This window comes from Azolla caroliniana, unplaced genomic scaffold (genome assembly GCF_043228905.1).
Source record: "Azolla caroliniana isolate FFs.n. ecotype wild unplaced genomic scaffold, voAzoCaro1.0.p SCAF_27, whole genome shotgun sequence".
Lineage (NCBI taxonomy): Eukaryota > Viridiplantae > Streptophyta > Polypodiopsida > Salviniales > Salviniaceae > Azolla > Azolla caroliniana.
Window position 1 is genome coordinate 80,540 of NW_028230462.1, and position 16,150 is coordinate 96,689.

Below are 16,150 nucleotides of genomic sequence, written 5' to 3' on the forward strand. Positions count from 1 at the left end.
TGGTTCAGACTCAATTTGCTCATGGGACGCCAGTAGCAAGCAAGCAAGCAAGCAGTCTCTCGTCCGCAACAGGAGTACATGGGGCTGCCGTTGTCTCGGTGATTCTGTTTTGCTAGCCTTTCAGACTAGTGTCTACCACTGTTGTTGGTGAGTCTTCTCTCCCAGGACCAGAATGATTACCCCTGTCCAATGAGTTTACATTCATCCCTGGATGTCGGGTACTGTTTCCTTCCCCGCCATCTTTGTAGCCGTCACCTGTAATCCGTGCAAGTGTGTCCGCACCCCCTGGAGGAAACGAGAAGGGATTTCTCGGAGCAACCCTCCCTGGTTCCAGACCTAAGAGCGCACTTTCCCATATGAGCATTCGATAGTATAGGTCTGGGGAAGAGTTGCGGGATAACCACCTGAGATATCCTCCTAATCTTAGATAGGTCGTCCGACGGGTTCGCGGTTCATTGCTGTGCTTACACACCAGGCTACCCCTCTTCGAAAGCTTCGCGGGACCTACTAGTCTTCAGATCGTCGCCCGGAGGAGTTTACTGCACAAAGCCCTTGAGGGGACGCTGGCTCCTGCAGGGAGCGGAAGCCCAACGAATGTCGGATGCAAGGCTCCGCACCTCATTAAGATCGTATTAGCATATTCTCCCGAAAGAGAGGGAGCAAATCCCATTAAAAGATATTCCGCATTATAGCCCACGACTGATTCAACTTCTACTTCTAGTAGATCAGACGGAGCTCGATTAGTTTCTACTGAGCGAAAGATAGAAAACAGAATCAATACGGAGAACAAGAGAATGCGAAACCATATCTGCTCTTACGCTATGACAATCTCACTAAAATTACAAAAACCTACACAAATTAGTGCAGTAATGATAATAGGACCAATAGATACTTCGTACAAAACCATTTAGACGGCAAATCATGATACTCCTGAAAAAGCATATTTGGAATAAGGAGTGAAGCTGCTTTTCCACCAATCAACAGGATCAGTGTACGCTGAGTCCTCTCCGAACCATACGAGCACGTCGCCGCGCATACGGCTCTCTACCCCAACAACTTGCTTTAGATCGCCCGGGAAACCCGCCCGTCGATGTTCCTTCCGTAGAGGCACATTGACACGTGGTTGGCGGGGAGGGCAAAGCCGTACGTGATAGTCTACCACCATCTGGCTTTCTTTTTCACTCCGAGAGGTCCGACGTAGTTGCAGGGGTTCGTCGTCTCCTGCTTCTCTGTCGTCCTCTTTAGTTTAGCGGAGTGGAAAATTCTGACTCAGCGCCTTCATGATGAACCGGCGCGCGCGCGCGCCTTCATGCATGATGATGAAAACCGCTTCTTTTCTTTTCTTTTCTTTTCTTCGGCCGCCATAAAGCAATGCTTTATAATACCTCGCTCCGTACCCTTCCGTCCCGTTTGGGCTTGGTTCTGGCCCCCCTCGAGTACGCCCGTTCTTGGCGGTCGTCCTCGTGGTTCGTTCCCAGCAGGCAGGACTCGAGAGGAGCGGGCCGGACGTCATAAATCCAGGTCCTGCGGTCTAGCCTTAGCCCTCGGTAAGCAGATCGATCGCTTCGTGTTCTCTCTCTGAATTTTGTGGTATGTCCTGTTCTTTTAGTTAAAACTGCTTGCTGGAGATCCACCAAACGACGATCAATTCTATTCCGCATTGAGTCAGGTTTCGGGGATTCGAGTTTGCAGATTGCGTTGAGTAGAATCTGCCGAAGCTAGGCAGACATCCAGACTCCTTTCCTGCTGCTAGAAGAAAACAACGTGGAAAAAGAAATAAAGACTTTCCTCTTCCCTGAAAACTAGCGTCTTCCCCGTGCGTGCGTGAGGGGCCCCTTTCGGGGCGGGTACTATGAGTCCTCTGACTACCTGCCAGAACAAAATCTGGCTGGGTTTCGCCGGTATCACCTACGGCTCTCATCCCAGATGTCCTGGAATGCAGTAAATCGGGATGTCGTTCAGTCTCTTGTCCCCAAGAGGATGGGTAATGTGCCTTCATGCAATGGTTGCTCCAATCCGATCTGGCCGGCAAGCAATCCCAGCTGGCAGAAAACAAGACAGCGTACAGTCGTTCGCTCGGCACAGAGGTACAAGGATAACTGTAGGTCGTTGGCTACCCAAGGAGACTTCAATTCGCTAGGACGGCACCTCATCCTGATCCACAAGGTTGGTTCTTCCACATGGTGTTGTTAGGTACTCCCTGGGAAGACAGGATCGACCTTCAACCATGCTTTTACGGCATGCTCTTCCTTTCTTCCTGAACTTCTTTGAACGTATCCCTATCCCCTTTTAGCCTCCTACACAAGAACCCCCCCTACCCTTCAAATCGCGAGTCAAGCCTATTACTAGTTCTGTCGAAGAGCCCTACACCCTGTATAGAGCAGATCATTCCACACTACAAACAATTTGACCACATGGGCGGGCCGGGCTGGCTGCTTTAGTACCACAGGTGACTGAACGGCCGCCCTACTAGACCGACCCACTGTAATAATCCCATAAACCCCTGGAGAAGATATAGCAAATAGATAGAATGTACCTACATTTGGATCCGACAATACCATACCATAATCAGAAAGTGTAACAGCCCGAGCAACCAAACTTAAATAGGGGTCAGTCAATGCTGCCCTCCAAACCGTACGTGGCAATCTTTTGTCATACAGCTCTCACTCGGAACACCTTAATTGCTTGCTTGCTTGCTTGCTTGCTTGCTTGCTTGCTGAGAGTATTGCCGTCCCTTCCGTTTCGAAGAATTGTTCCTTATTCTCAACGCCGGCCGGCCGCATACGTACTGGCCGCGTTGAACTAAGGTTTGTTCTGACTAGTTGCCTTCGCGGCTCGGCCAGGTTTCTGGCATTCCTCCCTCGCTACTATGCGACCTCTGAGACCGCGCATCGTTTACTAGACAATGCGAAGCGGTTACTTCCCGTGGTTGCTCTCTTTTCGTGTCTTTGCCTTTCGAGGACGGAGTAAGCGCTACGCACTTCCCTGCTTCGCCCCGTCAGAGCACCCAATGGTTACAGGTCTTTGCGCACCTGCTCGATTGTTTAAGTCAGTTCCTATGCTGGAATTACTTGTGGCTGGCTGTCCGGCAACCTTGACCGCTTCATGTGGAAGTCAAGGCTTTCGCCCAAACTGGGCCCTGGATTACTCCGCCACACACATACTGACGTATTCTGTTCGGGATACGTAGCCCTTACTCAGGCAGTAGGTACGTACCAAGTGAGTCAATCTAACCTTTCTCGCATCAGCTGAGAGACACCACCGAGGAGGGCTAAGCCGTCCTTCCTTCGGGGACCGGGGAAACCGCTTTGCCCGGCTTCGCCCCTTTCCGACTAACTGCTCGCGAACTCGATGGATTATTAGCCCAAGATGTTGTATTGGCCCGCCGTATATACTTCCAAGTCAAACATCTATGTTGGTTGTAGAAGGGTATTCTTCCGGAAAGAAAACGAGCCTCGCACGGCGCACCGTAGATGTAATTACCAGAACCATTACAGAAAGAAAGAAATTAGCACTTGGAGGTGGAATAGGTTCTTTTAAAATTGATTTCAAACCATCCGCTAAGAGTTATAACAACCCAGATGATCCCACCACATTAAGACCCTTTCAACGTTACATGGAAGCCATGACTTTACGTTCGACTGACACTGGAAAGACTACTCCTGGTAAAAGTAATATGATGATTCCAAAGATTTTAGCTAGGAGACGAAGGATATACGGCTTCGTTTCGTCAACTAAGATAGGTTTCAAGAAAATGCCTTCAAAGCAGCATTAGAGGGACTTGCGTTGGCTTTCTTTGCCAACACAAGGTCTGTTCTTGATATTTATGGCAGTTCTTTCTTTCGTTGGCCGTTAGCGGCGGAAAAAAGTAGTCAATGAAATAATGTCACTTGATAGGCCTCTGACAACGACGTTGCCGACAACCAACCTCTTGAGAAAGGTAGTAAGGATCAAGGTGTGGATGATGTTATTGATGTTGCGACCCAGACCGACATGGATGGTATTGATGTAGGAGTTCAGACGGATATCTTATTATACCAGCAGGTGCAACTACTCAATTTATTGAATTCTTACCGGGCCGTAAAGAGCAGCTCGGCATTGAGGGAAAGCAGGAACCCACCCCACGAGTTTCCTTGAACAGTCTGCAGGAATTGACAGAAAATCTTGTAGATAGAATGGCCGCCTTGACTTCCGAGGCTCGATGAAACGGGCTGGCTGCTATGAAACTGCCCAACCTACTTAACTCAGGGGTTAGAGTATCGCTTTCATACGGCGAAAGTCATTGGTTCGAATCCAGTAGTAGGTAACTTGATTTTTCATGCATGGTTTCACTAACCAAGTACCGAGTTCCGTGTTTTCCAGCTTGCATTCGTCGTGAGCCAGAGCCAGTCCTTTGTCGATGGAAGACTCGCGGATGAAGCGGTTCATTGCTGCTGCTTTCGTTCCGATACAAATTAGATAGACCGAGCACTATACATGCCGCTATTGCTTCTATGAAATAAAGTAAATGGGGGGAAGGTCGACCCGCTTTCTACCAGGCGTGCGGAAAGCGATGAAAACCTAACTAAACTAAAGGTCCAATTTTCTGGCTGCCTTATGGTTGAAGCAATGTTCGGTGGCCCGGCGACTAGTGGATGTGGGACGTGTAACTATCCGATTCTGAAACGAACGCCGATGGTCTCATTGACCCAATTTACCGAGAGAGAATTCCGCTAACCATCGTAAGGTGATTAGGTCTGCTGGTTTTCATCGGGGCGGTCCTATGAGATGATTAGAGTGTATCTCATCACATTCCAGATCTATCAAATAATCGATTGTAAAAGAGTAATGGATACGGAGAGTTTGACTCATTGAGAGTAGGGCGCAGAAAGTCAAGTCTTGCGATACTTCTCAAGCCAGCCCTTCGTGGTGCCTGACGGAATTGTCTAAAGCTGTTCTCGGCTCTGGTAACAGAGTTCGCTCCGAAGCTGTCTTGGCTTTTTTTTTGGCCCTCACCGCCTCATGAAGACGAATGAATGGGCCGCATAGATATTCTTCTGCTAATCTTCTCGAAAGCGGCGCAGTAGTAGCATCTAGGTGTGCAAATGGTTGTAGCGGGGGCTAGGTCAGTCAGATCATCCGCAGGTGCGCTTGAATGGAAGTTATTGATCTGGAATTCTTTCCTATAGAGACCTGGCCGGCCGGGAAGAACCAGTTGATAACCCACGGCTTGCTTGCTTGCTTGCTTGCTTGCTTGCTTGACGGCCGAAGAAGCGGTTTTCATCGGCATTCTACCTGCCAAAAAGAAAGCAGAGACTTCTGATTCCGCGATTTTGGGCGAAGCGGAAGATGTTGTCAATGAATAAAGGTACAGCTTGCTCGTTGACATCTCGGAAATATTCTGCCATTGTTGGGGCTAGGTTGAGCCAACTCTCATACGAGCTCTTCAACAGAGCTAGTCCGAAAAATTGATAAACGTTAAGAACAACCCTCTTTCATGCATGTTGGAACAAAACCCTTCAATTCATCACGGCTTACAGTCTACCGGAATAACCTGCCATTATTCTATCGATTTCCATCCATATAGGAAATCCGTATCTTTTATTTATCAATTCCTCTCCATCTATGTCACCCACTACCAGTTTAATCCCGCTCCTAGTTCACTTGGTGACCTCGAATGGAGGACACTTAGTACTGAATGCTTGGTAATCCCTAGTGGAGATGACTTATGATTTCGTGCCCAATCTAGTGAACGAATAAATTAGTGGCGTTTCGAAATAATAGTCTTCTCTCCCGATCCTCGTTACTTTTACCTTTCCATTATTTCGTAATTTGTAAGGTATGGTACTTTATAGTTTTATGGTAATAAGTCATTCTATTATTATTTTGGGTTCTCTATTCTCTCTTTCTCTTGGAACTATCGTAGTGGGGTCTTAAACACATGGGCCTCATCCTTTCAGTCTCTTATTACTGCCGGGTGTACCTCCACCGTTAGCGCCTTTCCCAGTATTTTCGGAGTTAATCCTCTATCGTTTTCGTGCACTAAGCTTAGGAATATGTTTATTTGCTAATATGATGGCTGGTTATAGTTCAGTCAAGATTTCGAGTGGCTTTGCTCGGACCATGCTATCCATGAGGGGTATCTTGCTATTAGCACATCTCGCTCTTCTTTCGATCGTATTTGCATCAACTGGTTTAGAATCAGGTGTAGTTATTTTATAAGCTTATGTCCCTATAATCCCGATTCGTATTCATTTGAATGATGCAATAAACCTTCATTGACATGGAAAGAGAAACGGTTTGGTTTCGTCACCAAACCGTTCTTTTCTATATTGCAAACAAATCTGCCACGCTTAGCTTATTGGTTCGTTGCAACGCCGTCTGCCGTTACGTATCGCACCTTACATTACATGGTGGTTTCTTTTTTGGTAAATAATTTTAGTAAGTTTCATCATCATACCTTTTTGATTTGAGGCGGTCACTTTACCTACATTGGTAAATGATTTTTGTCCTTATACTCTAACCTGTACAATTATTGTATTGAAAGGTGGTATCTCACATTCTCTTAAATGCTAAGCAAAGAATAGGTTTGTAATCAAGGGAAATATGACAGATAGTCGTGGGAAATGAAGTAATAACAGAGGAATCGAGTGTTTCATAATTAATGAGAAAAATCATGTGTCACATCACATAAAAAATGGATTGTCTTTCTAACGGAATACCTCTGGAATACCTTACCTGAAGGGAAATAACGGTACTAGGAAAAGAGAGAGAGATCCTTGCCTGGGCTGCTGGGAGAGTTTCCCACCTATTTATTCTATTTACGCCCTATAATAAATAAGGGCATTCCGGAGATCGAGGCACCTTGTTGTTGTTGAAGTCCTTTGACAACAATTCTATCCACGCACTGCCTATTTGTACGCCGAATAGCTAAAAACCAACAGGCTCAAGCTGCTTTCTGCCCAACCTCTTCTTCTTCTTCTTCTTCTTCTTCCTTAAACTAAATTTAGAGATTTAAGGCGTTACGAATCAAAAAGTCAGAAAAAGATTCCGACGGCCGTAACAGCTCGCAACTACCTGGCCACCAGCTTCTAGGTTCAAAAAGTAGCGACATGAGCCCCCTAGCGTCTTTCGACGAGCTAACCAGATTTTCCTGAAGAAAAGCTAGTGAACCAAGTCCTCCTTAGGCATTAGGCCCCGAAGTCTGGAACAGCCGAGGACTGGAACCAGTAACCATCGGTATCTGGCGTATATCAAGTACTACCCTTTCCAGTGCCCTAATGATGTCTGAAAAGACAGAATAAACAGCCTTAAACTTTCAAATACTAGGTCCAAGGCCTCCATCCTGCCAAGACGACAGATTGCACAAGAAAGGGCCGAATGATTCAATATCCGACTCTTCTTTTAATATCTCAGCACGTGACGATATGTCCAGGACGCAAGTTAGCGTGAACTTTCGGCGTGGGTATTGTACTTATGCCCAACAACCAACAAAATTGAAGATCAAATAAACTACAGCAATTAATAGCAAACATATCTAGGTTGCTTGGACTGGTTCTCGAAAGAAAATAATAGGTGACCGGAGTATAGTGAACTCCGGCCGGCCTGAAGGATCCCTAAGTGGTAGATAAGACCACGAAAATATTTTAATAGTGATTTCTAATTTATGTCAACGCATAGTTTTCTCCTCTCCTCTCCTCTCCTCTCCTCTCCTCTCCAGCGGCTCTGTCGTCGCTACATGTAATTTGAAAGCAGCACTGTTTCATCTTAAGATTTATGGCTTGTTTAAAGTAATCGAAATTACCGTACACTTTATCGATTACAAACCCACACAAAGATGTCACTACGACATTGTAGTGATCTACTAGGACTTTCCTTCGTGCGTGAAAATTACTAGCTTTCTTCGCTCCTACAATGGGGGGACAACCTCTCTTTCCACTTCTTCAAGAAAAAGGAGTGCTCAACAGGAAGGAATAGGATCCCCTTCTTTTCTTTTCTTTTCTTTTCTTGCGGCACCCAATGATACGCGTTATATATCTCTTCTTTAGGGGCCTTGAAGCCCAGCTGCTTTTCAAGATACTCCCTTGGCTCTGCTGCTGTTTCGATGTACCCGCATAATACTATACTGCATCTTAATGTCATCTACCACCTTGATGGTCTTTAGTAGCGCTAGGGTTCTATTGTCGTACAGTGAGAATATAGCTCCGCTATAAGGTTCTTGAACAGGAACTCAGGATGAACCAGCGGATGACCCAATGACTCAAACAGGGTCTTCTTATACATATCTGATAGAGCTTTTGATACTGCGTGGTCTGAGAATCACTGTATACAGCGGCTTTTTCAGGAAAGCAAGCCTCTTCGCAGCAAGCATGGAAAACCACCTTATCACTCAGCAATGTGCATTGGTTGCTATCCGAGCAATTAGGGTTGGGTTTGACCAACTCTCTCTTGGAAAGCGAGAATTCTCGCCTCGTCACACTACACTATCAAGTCAAAGTTCCCAGACATGACCTTCCGGAGAAACTGGTAAATAGAATACGCGGTACGCCTGCGGCTCTCGGCGCCTCGACTGGATCCAGACCCCGCATTGGAACTTTCCTACGTAGGGAAATAACTATTTAGTTTGGGAGAGTGGTTCCCGGAATAATGATCTCTAAGAGCAAAAGTTGAGGGTTCGAATCCCATTTTCTCTTCTCTGAATTACGAGAGTGATACGAGTTGCTGTCTGCTGCTCTTGCCAACCCATTTCGTGAAATTCCCCTCTAGCTCAAGAAACGAGGTCATAGCCGAGCGGCAGGCCCGCCCTGCGTACTTCTCAACTCCTGAATAAGGAGCTCGAATCTACTGATCCGAGCATTCGCTCGTATTCTGAAAGATGTGTCGTACTAGAGGTGCCAATCAAGCAAGCGCAATCAACAACCCGTCTCCTTGGGGTTCTTGCAGAGAACAGGGTAAGGCGGCCAGAGGAGCGGAATGAAGTTTCAAGATGATGAGGTAGCCGGCTCTCGAGAAAGCGACTTCTCTCTAGCGCCGATACGATCGAAGTGGTAAACCAAAAGTGAACCTGCCAACGACACACCTTTATGTATGACATAGTTTCGACAGGACGGGATGTCTTAGATAAAGCCTAAACTCTGTAAAAAGAAGAAAGGGGGGCACGCACGCACGCACGCACGCACGCACGTATAAACAATAGCTCCTCCCGCAGCAAGCAAGCAAGCAAGCAAGCAAGCAAGCAAGCAAGCAAGCAGTGTTTGCCCATATGATACGTGTTGCATATGGAACGAGGATGGGGGCGTAGTTCAATCGGTAGAACGCATGTTTTGCAAGTATGAAGTTATCGGTTCAAGTCCGATCGTCTCCATTCGTATACAGATTGGCACATTAGATAGAAATCCAGCAGATCCCCCGCCCGGTTCCCCGGGCGACATACGTGCGGACAAAGAGCTGCCTGCCCTCACGGGCAAGCTAACCCGCCGGTTCATCCGGATGAAAACCAACCGGTTCATCCGGATGAAAACCAACCGGTTCATCAAACCCGCCAACCCCTTTTTCATCATGAAGGCCTTCATGATGATGAAAACCGCACGCAGATTATGGCCGGAATTGCCAGGGCAGGCTTGTTGCCTGCGCGCACGCACCCCTTCATGCGGAATTCATTGAAACCAGACACACACGGCACGAAGGCGAGAATTTTGATATCAGGACCAGCGAGCGTGCACTACCTCCCGACCTAACTTTTCTTTTCACTCCCGCCGGATGATGAAAACCGCTTCTTACCGCCCGCTTCTTTTCTTCGGGCACGAGTCCAGAAATGCATGCTGGTGGCGCCCGCCCTTTTGCTTGCCTGCATGAAGGCCAAGAAACTGCCATGAATATCGAGAACAGACAAGGAAGAGCAACAGAATATAAGTACGATTTACGCGCGAATTGATTTTATTTGCTATTTCAATTTCTAGCGTTTTGAGTTTGGAATGAATAATAATATATAATGAGGAAATATTAGTAGCTGTTCGTCTAGTGGGTTTTGTTTCCCTTAGTCAAAACACTCTAAGTGACATTTTCAGAGCGACTTTTAGGGCAAAAAGCGAAGCTATTTAAACAGATTTATAGCATTTTCCCAGTTCCTAGGAAGCTCTGTGGTCTGAGCCCGAGGAATGGCATGAATTACTATTACTCAGTCTGCGTTTAAGTACGTAAATGATTGCGGAATCCTTTTTCAATGGGATAGTGGAGCGTCGCGCATTGTCGTACGAATAAACAGTATAAGCCTCGCTGTGTTAAGAAATGGAACTTTAGTTGAAAGCACCGTTAGCCATTTGAGAGCATTCTCGCCTCTGAGAATAAGACGAGATAGTGAGTCGTTCCCGCTCTCCAGTCAGTGACGAATTTGGCGGCTTTTCCAGCAGCAGTGGAACGAAACATCAGTCCACACTGATCTAACCGAGCATGGTTTTCTTAGAAGGAGGGAAAGGGGGATTCCAGGAGTTAGCTGACACTTCCAAAGGAGGGGAGGAAAGCCGTAGGGAAAACTGCAGCGAAAAGAGCTCGGGTCCGCCCTATGCATGTAATAATGCTGCCCATGACTGGAGTAGCGAAATTATTGTCAAAAAGAGCAAGCAGAGCTCTTCTTTTCTTTTCTTTCCGCGCTGGCTGAGATGGATGATAATCCTTTGGCCCTGCCTTTCCTTTCACGGTTGTCTTGCCGCTGGGTGTCCTGGCAGAACCTTGCCATTCCACTCGTGGTAGGTGGTGAAATCTCTGTCTAAATCATCGAAGAAAAGTCGAGTCGATTTTTTCGTGCGTGCTGCATCGGTAAAAAACCCCCTAGGAATATGTCGTCTATTTGCCTGCCAACAAAACGATTACACTTCAGTCATACCTTTCAGTTCAGTGTTGCTCGAACTATGCTATCCATGATGGGTAGCACATCCTGCTCTTCTGTATCCACATCAATCGGTCCAGAACCAGGTGTAGCTATTTGAAAAGTTTATGTCCTTAATCTTTCAAGGAGAAAAATATGGCTGCTTTGCCCTCAACAGATCCATCGACTCCATTACTTGAGAGGGCTAACAGCCAGCCAGCCAGCCAGCAGTGGGCTTATAGTTTAATTGGTTGAAACGTACCGCTCATAACGGTAATATTGTAGGTTCGAGCCCTACTAAGCCTATTTACTTGCCATACCTAACTCGCCAGTCTTTCACTACTTTGCTGCGCCCAGCAAGCAAATTCCGTTCTCTGAGCTTTGCTTCTCTTCCTTGGTTACCACTGTATGGAGTATAGCCAAGCGGTAAGGCATCGGTTTTTGATACCGACACGCAAAGGTTCGAATCCTTTTACTCCAGGATCCTAAGGCGGCATTCAAAGCATTGCTCATTCATAGCCTTCTTGTCTGAGTCATTCTTCTCACTCGGCTTGGAAGGCATCGCCGCCTTTCATCGGCAACGCCGCATGCCTCGCTCTTCTTTCTTGGAGAAACGTTGCCTTTACGGAACGGATACTTCTTGCATGCATTAAGCCATGCGAAGAAGGAATGAGTGCAACCAAGTGCTACCATGTGCAAGGACTAGGCGAAGCGATGGACCCCGCACAGACAGTTAAACAAACGCCTTCAGCGATGAACCGCAGGCAGTGAGATACCAAAGATATGATCTATTGAGCAAGATCCAAGATCGACTGAGCCTGGAGTGATGGGATCTGAAAAACCAACCTATAGAGATAGGCCCAAGGTCTGACTTGGCTAGCTGTTCTGAAAGAAATAGGTGCGGAAAATCTAATTTGGTAATGTTTCAATGGAAATCCAACTAGATAGTGGCGAAGCTACGTCATTTTACTCTGATGCGTATCCTAACATACATACATACATAATAGTACCATGTACGGCATCGGTACTGATACCGATGGTTCTTTTGAATTATATGCCGCCTGTTCTACTCCAACATCCTCGAGATCTGGAAAGCAGAGTATTATGGATGAGGAAGAACCCTGGCAATAGACATGTATGGACTTGGAGAGAGGCCTATTCTAGGTCGTCTCGACTATTCCGGTGATAAAACAAGGTAAAGAGACCCGCAACCTCTTCGTACCAAGCCAGGTAATCAGGAGAAAAGGGATTCGAACCCTTAACCTTTGGTTTTGGAGACCATTGTTCTACCATTGGAACTATTCTCCTGAAATTAAATAATTACTTACGAGCCGGCCGGTTACTTTGCCTTTATTCCTTGGCGTTGAACCGTGCGGCTTCATCAAGCAAGCAAGCAAGCAAGCAAGCAAGCAAGAAGGCGGTTCATGCGGAAGAAGCGGTTCATCGTGCTTGCTTCATGTGGATTTCTAGGCCTTCATGCGGTGATATACAACGGCAGCAAGCAAGCAAGCAAGCAAGCAAGCATGAAGGCCGATATCGTCGTTCTTTGGCTTGTGCCTGCCTTTTGGCCGGCTTCATCCGGCCGGGCCGGGCCGGGCCGGGCCGGGCCGCCGCCCCTATTTATTTGATGAATCCCGTCCCGCAGTTTATGCTAAGACAGTGTGCGAGGGGCGCATATAGTCAGCTGCTCACAACCAACCTACTTTCGTCTTGAAATGCCTTCTTAAGGCACTTTCCTCTCACTAGGTGAAAAGAAAGGAGTTTGCAGAAACGAATTGGAAAGGACCTCAAAGAAAGCAGCAAACCAATGGTACGCTAATTTACTTGGTCCTATCGATTTCTCACGTTAATAATAACCAAACGTGAAGTGGCCCGGTTAAGGTAGGGTTGTAGCGCCTGAAATTGCCTACCTCTATGTATGAAGAAGATAATGAACCAAATGTCATCTAGCAGCGCCATACCACTTAAATGAGATTAAGGTTTGGCTCCGACACTCCAACATGCCGACCGAGAATTCCCGGAGAACAACACCGTTCTATGAAACATTCAAGGAAGGTTTGTGTGCACCGAAGGGGACTTGAACCTCTAACCACCTGGTTCGAAGCCAGGTACTCTATCCGATTGAGCTATCGGTGCTGCCTGCTGCTTTCAGAACACGCTTTCCCTGTCTATCTTTGGTAGGCGATTTGCTGGTTTCTGGAGCACCGCTTGTTTAGCAGGTGGATCCAGAGTGCCAAAGAAAAGAAGAGCGGTTTTCCGCTTCTTCCGCCGGCCGCAGGTCAGCCTCTGAGGGCGCATCCCGGGCTTGTCCACGTCAACGCTATAGGTGACTTGTTCAGGAGGCAGCTTTTCTTTTCGGGCTGGTCCTCGTGGATGGTTCTCTAACCTTCCACACACTGTTAAGGAATGACCTAGTCATGTAATAGGGTCTCTTAAAGGAAATTATGCGGGTAGGTACTTGCAGCTCATAGAGGGCACGCACGCACGCACGCACGCACGCACGCACGCACGGGTGTTGAGACTTCGCCAGCCCAGCCCAGCCCAGCCCAGCCCAGCCAACATGGGTGCTGCTTTCGCGCTCCTATGCAGCAGCAGAAAGCCATTCTGTTAATGAAAGCGGCGAGTCATGCCACGATGAACCGCTTCATCGAAAAGCGTTAGTGAAAAGTACAGCGCGCAGCCGGAATATTATTATTATTCGTTACTCATTTCATGACTGAAGCGCCAGCCAAAAAAACAAAACAAACAAAAAACTAGCACCTTTGAAAACAAAAGTGGTAGGGCCAGGAAGCCACCTGGCAATAGGAAAGTGCACGAATCGAGATCCGGCCTCTCCTCATTACGAAGAACCGGCAGATTCAGGTAGCTTGCCGGCCAAGTGAAGTGGTAGCTTGCCTAAGGCAGGTTCCTGTTCTTACAAGGGGTCTTCCGGGCTTCTGACAATGAATTTTCGAGGATTCTAGGGATAACATTGTTGAGCGAACACTGGACGTTGACATTTATAGGAAGGTACTACTTTGGGCGATCTTCAACAAAGTTGTGCTAATAGGCCTTCAAGCAAGTAGGAACCTGTATGTCGATAAGGTTTGTGCCTTGTTTAGGGATAGGTATCCGCTCTTGAAAATCACCGGCCCGCCCCTTCCACCCATCATAGTGCCCCCTCGTCCGTTACTTTACCTCAGTGCTCTCCTGCCCGCGTAACATTATGAAAGGGTTGAGAACAGCAACGGCGACGGTATAGCAAGAGAAAGCTAGAGAGAAAGGGCTATGGGAATGTGAAGGACTCCCTTCGTTGAAAAAGAAAGTGTCGATTGTCTATTCTTTAGGCACTCGCGGGAGACTAATCTCTCCTAGAGAACACGTGTGGGAAGTATTCGTTTCTAATAATCCCAAAGTCTTTAAGGTTTTGACCATTTTGTGTAACCATTAGGATGCTCCGAAAACACTGGAGTACAGGAAGGAAACACTGGTGTCAAAGCATTCTTTGGGAACCACATCCTGTTCTTCCTAGATGGATGATTTGCCCCGTTTGATGCCGTCGTGTGAAAGTTGTTTTCATGATTTAGGAATTCAACTGATTTTAGGTAATCCATCTTTATGTGGCACGACATGAAAGGTGCTATGAAAAACACGTAACCGACCGAATTACGTGAAATGGATAAATCAATCTGGTTAGGGCATTCTTTAGAACTTACTTCAGGAAGAATCATCCAGGGCTGCGGTTGCGGTTTCTTCTTTCTTGTATTCATAACTTTTTTCTATTGCTTTTTCGGCGAAAAGGCAAGCAAGTTTTACCTGACTTAACTGAAAAGCCTAGAAGTGTTTGTAATGCACAGCATCCTTAGCTCAGTCGGATAGAGCAACAACCTTCTAAGTTGAAGGTCACAGGTTCAAGTCCTGTAGGATGCGGAAAGTGCACATTAGATTATATACCTACGGAATGCTTTGCCCTTGTTCAGGGCGGGCTAGCGGGTTCTTCCTTTCAACCGAACCTGCATCATGCTTCGGTCACTTTTCGCTATATTGGTATATGGGATTACTTGCCCCTTTTCACTTCTTTTTAAACAGCCATGATTATAAAGAACCAATCTCACTACGATTTTTATGAAACGAAGAAAGACTTTTTCTTACGGATCTGGTCAAATATTTGACATTTTCCATGATTTCCTCTCTTTCAGGTATTCAGGGAATTCTCTCAAATAGAAGGAATATTACTATTATGCCGACGCTAATTGAGTTAATGTTATTGGCTGTCAATTTGAACTCTCCGGTATTTTCTGTCTATTCGGATGATATGATGGGTTAATCACTCACTTTACTAGTGTTAACGGTGGCAGTTGCGGAATTCGCAATTGGGCTGGCCATTCCGGTGGTAACTTCTCGAATTCGCGGGACCATTGCCGTGGAATTTCCTAATCGCATGAAAGGTCGAGCACCATTAAACTCATTGCACTTCGTTTTTCCTTCTTGAATACGAAGTATACTTTGGCATTAAGGGAGGAGATACGATTCGAATCTCTCTTTTGAAAGCGGATTTACTGAAATCAAACGCTTTTTTCATTCGGCCACTTCCCGCTTCGACTTTCCGAGCCAAGATTAGGGTTTATTTTGATATATGAACCCGGGCATATACGGGCTTTATGAGGTTTTTTCATAAAACGAAATACTCCCGATAGAAAAGTAGGGTCCCATTCACCTTATTCGCTTGCACCACCGGCTTGCTAGAGGCTCTACCGTTTCCGAAGTAATAACTTTTAATATATTAAGAAGAACAAAATAGAATCACCATGGCTAATACTTACTCTTTTACAGTCTGTCAGACTTTAAACGGCTTCTTTTCTTTTCTTTTCTTTTCTTTCGGGCCTCGCCCAAGAAAGAAAGCCGGATCAAGCCAGTTATAGGCTATAAACGTAACAATTGTTATTTGGATTTTCTTATTTACACGCCTGAAGTATCAGGCAACTGTTTGAGGTCCCACGCAGCAGCAGCACGGTCTCGCTGATTTGTTTAGTCGAACGAAAAGGTGTCGCAAAAGAGTTTGATGAGGTCCAATGGCCTCGTATATTTTGCTTATTCAACACTCACTGGAAGATCCTGCTACGCTACCGAGGCTGTGGGCATTGCTAATTCTTTGCCTCTTTGGAGTTCCCCTTCTTGCTTGCTTGCTTGCTTGCTTGCTTGCTTGCTTGCTTGCGCGGGCGGAAGAATGGGCACATGTCATTACAGCAGCGGAAGTGAAACCGGAGACCTGGCGGGAGATTACACCCATTACTGCAAACACTACTAACGAAAAGGTTGGGCAAGAAG

General features: G+C 46.5%; 2 long non-coding RNA genes and 2 other non-coding genes across 4 annotated transcripts in view; 3 read left to right on the plus strand and 1 right to left on the minus strand.

Moving 5' to 3' along the window:
* The window catches only part of LOC147849614 (uncharacterized), a 37,962-nt gene that overhangs the window by 6,694 nt on the left and 15,118 nt on the right, over positions 1-16,150 (minus strand). The gene's annotated exons all lie outside the window — the stretch shown is intronic.
* On the plus strand, positions 9,271-9,343 carry TRNAA-UGC (transfer RNA alanine (anticodon UGC)). Its single transcript has one exon. It is a non-coding gene; the product is annotated as a tRNA-Ala (tRNA).
* On the plus strand, positions 11,206-14,893 carry LOC147849618 (uncharacterized). Its single transcript, XR_015531753.1, has 2 exons — positions 11,206-13,355; positions 13,389-14,893. It is a non-coding gene; the product is annotated as an uncharacterized LOC147849618 (long non-coding RNA).
* TRNAR-UCU (transfer RNA arginine (anticodon UCU)) lies at positions 14,679-14,752 on the plus strand. The gene has a single exon. It is a non-coding gene; the product is annotated as a tRNA-Arg (tRNA).